Here is an 8,308-nt window from a genome sequence, read left to right on the forward strand (position 1 = left end):
CGATTTCAACTGTAAGTAGTTACAGTGCCTTCAGAAAGAATTCACACCCCTTTACCTTTTCAAACTTTTGTAGTGTTACAAGGTGGGATTACAATTGATTTAAGTGTATTTTTTGTCACCAATCTACACAAAACACAATTTTTAAGTCTTGCCATAGATTATCAAGCCGATTTAAGTCAAAACTGTAACTAGGCCACTCAGGAACATTCAATATCGCCTTGGTAAGTAGCTCCAGTGTATAGTTGGCCTTGTGTTTTAGGTTATTGTCCTGCTGAACGGTGAATTTGTCTACCAGTGTCTGTTGGAAAGCAGAATGAACCAGGTTTTCCTCTAAGATTTTGCCTGTGCTAAGCACTATTCTGTTACTTTTTGTCCTAAAAAACTCCCTAGTCCTTGCCGATGACAAGCATAACATTATGTGTTGTGTTGGACTTGCCCCAAACATAACGCTTTTTATTCAGGAAATAAAGTTAATTTCCTTGACACATTTTTACTTTAGTGCCTTATTGCAAACATGATGCATGTTTTGGAATATTTTTATTCTGTCAAGGCTTCTTTCTTTTCACTATGTCAATTAAGTTAGTATTGTGGAGTAACTCATTTACATTTTAGTCATTTAGCAGACGCTCTTATCCAGAGCGACTTACAGTAGTGAATGCATACATTTCATACCATGCATTTATTAAATTTTTTTGTACTGGCCCCCCGTGGAAATCGAACCCACAACCTTGGCGTTGCACACACCATGCTCTACCAACTGAGCCACAGGGAAGACTGTTGATCCATTCTCAGTTTTCTCTCATAAAAGCCATTAAACTCTGTAACCATTGGCCACATGATGAAATCCCTGAGCGATTTCCTTCCTCTGGGACAAATCACTCACTCAACGCTAAACCTCGTTTAGATCTATTATTGAATAATGTGGCTATTGAGCAAGTTGAGGAGACTAAACTGCTGGGTGTCACCCTAGATAGCAAGCTGTAAAGGTTAAAACATAGACTCAATCGTTGCTAAAATGGAAATAGGTCTGTCCATGATAGGTTGTTGCTCTGCCTTCTTGACACATCAGTTGACCAGACAGGTCCTACAGGCCCTAGTTTTGTCACCCCTGGACCACTGCCCAGCTGTGTGGTCATGTGCTGCTAAGAAGGACATAGGTAAATTCTAGTTGGTCCAGAACAAAGCAGCACGTATCACACTTAGATGTACACGGAGGGAAAGTGTCAGTAACATGCATGTCAATCTCTCATGGGTCAAAGTTGAGGAGAGATTGACTGCATCACTATTGGTGTTTGTGAGAGTGTGTTGAAGGTACTGAACTGTCTGTTCAAGCAGTTGACACACAGTTCAGACACTCATCGGTACAACACAAGACATGCAGCCAGAGGTCTCTTCACAGTCTCCAGGTCCAGAACAGAGGCTGGGTAACACAGTATTAAATAGAGCCATGACTACATGGAACTCTGCCAACCCAGGTAACTCAAGCTAGCAATAAAACCAGATTAAAAAAAACAGATAAAATAACACCTTACTGCACAAAGGTGACTTGTATTATATATATTGTTATTTGCACTATATTATGTATTAGACCTAGATATTGTGTGTATGTACTGATATGTAGGCTGTGTGAGACGTTTTAAATTGATGTATTTCAGTCCTTGACTAATAATGTTCAGTACTTTGTATTATGACATGTATCATGTGCACCCCAGGAAGAGTAGCTGATGCTTTTGTATTGGCTAATGGGGATCCTAATAAACACCAATACCAATTCAAAAATCATGTTCAACACTTATTGCACACGGAGTGAGTTCATGCAACTTATGATGTGACTTGTTAAACACATTTTTACTGCTGGACTTATTTAGGCTTGCCATAACAAAAGGGATTTAATACTTATTGACTAAATACATTTCAGCTTTTCATTTTTACATTTGTAAAATATTTCAAATAAACATAATTCCACTTTGACATTATGGGGTATTGTGTTCAGGCCAGAGACACAAATAATTTTTAATTCATACTGTAACTCAACAAAATGTAGAAAAAGGGGTGTGAATACTTTCAGAAGGCACTGTATTTGTAGATGAGTGATTCATCAGTCAGACTAAAATGTAAACACACACTTTCTCTCACGGTTCACACACACACACATCCAGTCTGTCCCTATAGACTTAGACTAGCACAAAGCCAGCAGAACTGAAGAACCAACAACGTCACAGATCACAATGGACCCAGATCAACAAGAAACAAAGCAGTGCTTTCAGTATAAAGGGAGATGGAAGCCAAACCCTAAAAGGGTTCCACACGCACAGCACGTTGGGCCATCTCCTGAGAACTGACCCAGTAGACATGGCATGCCAATTCAGCCCAGAACACCCTCTATTCACCCGGAGTAAAAAGGACTGCATGGCCAGGATACTGCTGACAGACAAAGGACTATTAGAGGTATGACTCTCAGGGTATTATGTTACTTCTATAGACCAGACCAGTGGTCTAGGAGGCACAGTGGTCTAGGAGGCACAGTGGTCTAGGAGGCACAGTGGTCTAGGAGGAACAGTGGTCTAGGAGGAACAGGATGGATCGGCCCTCTAATGGAGTGGCCAAGGTTAACACAGAGGAGGCCGCTGAAAAGACAAAGAAGGAATGCCGTCATCTCTCCCCAGTGGCCGTAGGCCTGAGAGATACAGAACGGAGGGAGAGCACGAAGGGAGAGAACAATGGAGAACCACTGAACTGTGAACAGGCCAGAGCATTTCTCTCTCTGACAGACAGACCAGCTGCACACTGCACATCACTCAGCACAATCTGTTTTGAATACATAGGACTCCTCTAGTGAGTAGTCTACAGTATTGCCCATCTGCCCAACTACTAGGCCAGTCAAAGCAGTGGTGGTGTGTCAAAGACAGAGGTGAAGGGAATTAATGCAATCAGGGTTAATGGTTAACCATGTCTCCATTGAAACCTTTATCAAAGCACACGAGGGACAATCAGACCAGAAGGAGGGACAATTCAACTTGCAATCCAATATCTACGAAGTGTAAACACTGCAACCTCATTTACATATTGTAAACAAAAACACTCCCCTAAAACATTGTTCGATTTGGTTGAAGAGAAAAGCGACTGAAGATGGCCTCAGACTGTACCTTGGGAATGTGACTCACCATTAGAAAATTACATGATTTCTAGTCATTTCTTTTGAGTTCTGACATGCTAATTAGGTATTATCAGGTCGTATTATCTGAAATTTCACAGCTTCTCCACGTCCATTGTCTAAACGCTTGTCTCTAAACGGTTGCCATTTAAACCTAGGCTTCTGGGTAAAAACTGTACTGTAGAAGCTATTTGTGCAAAATGATAAAAGATTTTTGGGGAGACCTCTTCTACAATATGCTACTCCAAATATTGTGATATTCAATATAATCGTTTTACTCTGGTACTGACTAGATCATTCTAGATTGTGCAATTTTTGTTTTTATTTAATATATTAGTTGCATTCTCATTAAATAATCTTAGTATGGGGAGAAAAAAGGCTTAGTTATTAATTCAATTAGACTTGATATTCAACATATTGATACAGACTGATAAAACTGCACAGTTTGGATATGTAGAGTTTAAATAGAGTACAGTCTCAAACTTCACAAAATATCATCAATGTGAAATATCACAATATTCAACTGAATTCTATAAAATCGGCCCAACCCTATGCTACAGTACAACCAGTAGAACAAATCCATCTTGTCAAGCAGAAGCTGAACATATCAGCCTGAAGTGCTGTTGAACCACAGATGCATACATTTACAAGGCTCCCGAGTGCTGGAGCTGTCTAAGGCACTGCATCTCCGTGCTAGAGCCATCACTACAGACCCCACAGACTACAGACTGTATCACAACCGGCTGTGATTGAGAGTCACATAGGGCGGCGCACAATTGGCGCACAATTGGCACAGCGTCGCCGGGGTAGGCCATCATTGGAAATAAGACTTTGTTCTTAACTGACTTGTCTAGTTAAATAAAAATTGAAAAAAATTGACAGCCAAACTGGTTATTTATTTATCTCTGCATTTGTCAAATTGTATGGAAAGTAACCAACACAGGTATGCTTTTGGAATACACAGTACAGTATCAGGTGCATCTCAACACAGCAAGAACTAACTTTTACTGAGTATCAGCCTACTTATCCCTGGCTAAACGCTGTCCTTTAAGGCATGGCCCAAGCCATTTGATGGGGTTGTAACCCACTCCACTAGGGTTACAGATCAACAGGAGAACCCTGTAGGTAGCTCAGAGGACGCTCATAGGATTACAACCTAGCGACGACAAGAGCTGAAATGTGGACGCCTTTCAGAGTTAGGTAGCTACAATATCAGCTAACAGGGTCCAGGCCACTTCAGAAACATTTGAAACTCATTCAAATTCTAGCAGGTGAAGTCAGCTAAGGCCCATAAAACAATAAAGTTCAACAGGTAAAGTTCAAACCTCAAGAAAGTATAAAGACGTCAATTTTCAAGTTCAACTGCTTCTTACTTCCATGTTGAACAGGGTTCAGATAAGTTCATGTCCTCAGCAAGACGTGTCTAACTTAAAAGGCATCTGCTTCCCGTTCAGGAGAAAGGTAGTTCCTGTAATTTTGCCAGACACAGTATCCCTTCAATATCCCTTCTCTGTATTATCCAAGATCAACAGGAGAGAAAATAACCAAGACGAGTAACCTGCTATCAACCACAAGAATGCGCACACACACACACTAAGGGATATAGCAGGGGTATTCAACACTTCCCCAAGGAGGTCCTCCTGAGTACTGCTGGGTTTCTGTTCTACCTGATCATTAAGTTGCACCCACCTTGTGTCCCAGGTCTAAATCTGTCATTGATTAGAGGGGAAGAATATAAAAAAGCAGTGGAACTGACTTCAAGGTCCAGATTTATATTTGAGGGACCTATAACCTAAACTGGCTACTCAAGTCACACAAGGTGTCAACAGTTTAGAGAGTTTGAATAATTCATATTGAATTACCGAAGAGAGTTTAGATCACATCACCCACTGACACCCAATCCAGCCAACGTGTGTATAAAAATAGCTCTAGATTTATGTGTCTTGAGTTCTGCGTGGATATAAAGGTCGCTGGGTTGAATGTTCACCTGGGGGTCAAAGGCTTGCATCACGTGAGGACTGATTGAGGCAACACCCTTGGGATAATACTTCATTCATTACGTTATCCAAAATACTTAATGAAAAATGGCATAATTAAAATGTATTGTTAAAAGATTGAATGGCCATTAAAATCATATTGGTGATTATGAGACTTATGGGCCTACATTGCATTGTGAGCCTCAGGCAGAGAGGTCAGACCTATTGGTTCTGATGTGCTGCAGAGTCTGTAGACAAAGTAAGTGGACCCTTCAAGCCCAAAATGGAAAGTCTTCCTCTAATCATACCCAGTTTCCTATAGGCAGTCACTGGGGTGAAGGCAGGTAGGTAGGTGGACTGCAGCAAACTCAAACAATTTACATTTGCATTTCCTGCCTGGTTTAGAGGGGAACAGGCAGATCTACACATGGTCCACACAAGAACACTACATGGTCCCCACAAGTAGGAAACCTTTAGTCAAATTGGGCATATGAGGCAGCTAATGATTATGGGCTATGGGTGTACAGCCCTAGAAATCATCCTGAGGACTTGCCACTTTAACTGAACTCCCTGTTGAATCGCTGGGGAATTTGTTTGGCACCTCTAGAAATTTGACACAATCTGACTGTGAAATACGCCTGAAGTCAGCTGTTTTTACAAGAAGCAGCCTCTCGTCAATGTGTCTGAATCCACCCTTCCTCCAATGCTGCAGATTGTAGGGAGATGACCTCATCGTAGTGCAGAGCAGAACTGGGCAGGTAGCCAGCAGGAGCCTCTACCTTCACAACACCCAGACAGCGGTTACCACCAATCACACAGCTTCAATTAAAGTACAGTCAGAGTCCCAACATCTGAGGGCAAATGTCAGAGGCTGTCTGCTCTGCTGTGCAACCCAACACAAAGCCAAGTTCATGTCACCATGTCTCAATCATTTTGTTTAGAATAACAGTTGCTACAAGAAGCGGGGTATAAATCACTGAACTTTGAGAAAAGTATTGACAAAATAAATGGAAACCCTAGTGGAAGTTAGAGGCTTTACTAGTGGTTGATGCTGTTTACAGTACTTGGCCTACACATGATGACTCAATTGCCTAGATGCAACACAATACCATGTCCTGTAATTATCTATCAGGTCCAATCAAAATCACTCGGCTGATGCGATACAGTGACACCCATCTACTGAGGAACGAGTGGCGTGCCAAATATGATAACAGGCTCAGGGCACAGAGGTAATGAACTGGAAAATAGACAATTTGGCAAGGAAAGAGGAAGGAGGGGGTGAGAGAGAGTGAGAGAGAGAGAGGGATAGAGAAAGACAGAGAGAGATGGGGAAGGGGGGGAGAGAGGGGGGGGGGGAGAGAGGGGGAGATAGAGAGAGGGGAAGCGGGAGATGGGGGAAGAGAGAAAGAGAGGGGAGAGAGAGAGAGAGAGAGAGAGAGAGAGGGGAAGCGGGAGATGGGGGAAGAGAGAAAGAGGGGGAAGAGAGAGAGGGGAGAGAGAGGGGGAAGAGAAAGAGAGGGGGTGGAAGAGAAAGAGAGGGGGAAGAGAAAGAGAGGGGGTGGAAGAGAAAGAGAGATGGGGGAAGAGAAAGAGAGATGGGGGAAGAGAAAGAGAGATGGGAAGAGAAAGAGAGATATGGGGGAAGAGAGAGATGGGGGAAGAGTGAGAGAGGGGGGGAGATCATCTGGGAAAGTTTTTAATAGTAAACACAAGCATCAACTCAGTACTGTCAGACAGAATAACTCTTGGCTAGTTTGTTAACTACAGTAAACCTCTAATCATGCTAAAATGCCATGGGATGGATAATGATGCTCAATGTTTTCCCATGTAGAGTAATGTTAAAATAACCTGTCTTCCTATTGGAGCACTGACGCGTTACACCCCATCTGCCATTTCTAAGTCCTACAGGACATTCTATCTACTGTACTAGGGAACTAGTTATTTGGAGCATTTATGTTCCCCCCCAGTAAACCACTTCATAATCGCAAATAAATATTGCATTTAAGCCTATTTTATGCTCAATTAAAGTCTATTAAAAGACTCTCGCTCGGGATGGCAGAACTCACAACAATAACTTTTTACTAGTCACATATTTTCAGCTTCAATGAATGCAGCCATCACACGCTACAATAGAAGTAACAAAGATGAGCCTAAACAATACATACATTAACCCTGTAGGTCATTGATTTAAAGTGGCAGGCAACAACTTTCAGACAGGCAGATCACCTAAAGTGATGTTCAATTGTTGTAATGATGGGGGTCTTGTCAAAACTAACCCAGTTAATAAGACCTTTTTAAACACAATGAATATATCTTCATCGTTGGTGGGTTGAGTTACAGACACGACAAACAAAACGGGGAAGACTTGGCTGTATGGTTGTGAGTTAACGTACAATAGACTGCGCTCTCCTATATTGAGGAACCAAGCCAACGAACTGCCCCTACACGACGAGAGTACATGGCGCTGAGATTGTTCCACAAACATATTTTATATTCAAATGAGATGTAAATTCTTATTTTTCCTTTTACCAATGTTGCTCCCCGAATCAAAGGTATTTGAACGTTGTATGAAATATGTTTAAGCGTTATGATCGTCAATAACAATTCAATATATATTTTTTTTATATGTAATAAAGACAAATGTAATCAAGCCAATACTCAGCAGTTCAAATCACACAATTACAAATATGTTCAAAATGTTACCTTGATTTCTGGTAGTCCAGACTGGGAAATTGAATAAGAGAAAGTTGAATTTCAAAATTGAGTTCTGAACAGAGCAGGATTAGTCGAAATACACAACCGCTGTTAAAGGACAAAGGATACCGTCCTTTTACAGAATACGATATTTCTAAAATCGTTTTTGAATCTGACTACTTCATCTACAAAGTGTTATGAATTTCCCACGAGTCCAACAATAAGGTAGGCTATGATATCGGTCCACAGTCCTAATGAAGCCTACGTCCGTCACATTTGCTGTGCTGTGGCGCACAAATACTGAACAGTCAGAGAGAACGAGGCGAAGCGAGAGGGATAAGGTTAACTTCTCCCAAAATCTTTTTTCTCCAGCAGGTGGCGTTTTTTCCCGCTCGCCAAACCTAGAGATTTAGTATGGAGGTTAACGAGAGTTTCGAACGTGGTCAACACAAATATAATAGTTTATTTGCTCCGTGTGGCTTAT

At 41.5% G+C, this 8,308-nt stretch overlaps 1 protein-coding gene across 1 annotated transcript in view; it reads right to left on the reverse strand.

Moving 5' to 3' along the window:
- The window catches only part of LOC115152879 (cdc42 effector protein 4), a 32,356-nt gene extending 24,048 nt beyond the window's left edge, over nucleotides 1–8,308 (reverse strand). Inside the window, exon 1 of the mRNA XM_029697769.1 lies at nucleotides 7,834–8,308. The gene's annotated coding sequence lies outside the window, so the exon portion shown is untranslated. The remainder of the gene's footprint in view (nucleotides 1–7,833) is intronic.

Source organism: Salmo trutta, chromosome 18 (genome assembly GCF_901001165.1).
Source record: "Salmo trutta chromosome 18, fSalTru1.1, whole genome shotgun sequence".
NCBI classification, from domain to species: Eukaryota; Metazoa; Chordata; class Actinopteri; order Salmoniformes; family Salmonidae; genus Salmo; species Salmo trutta.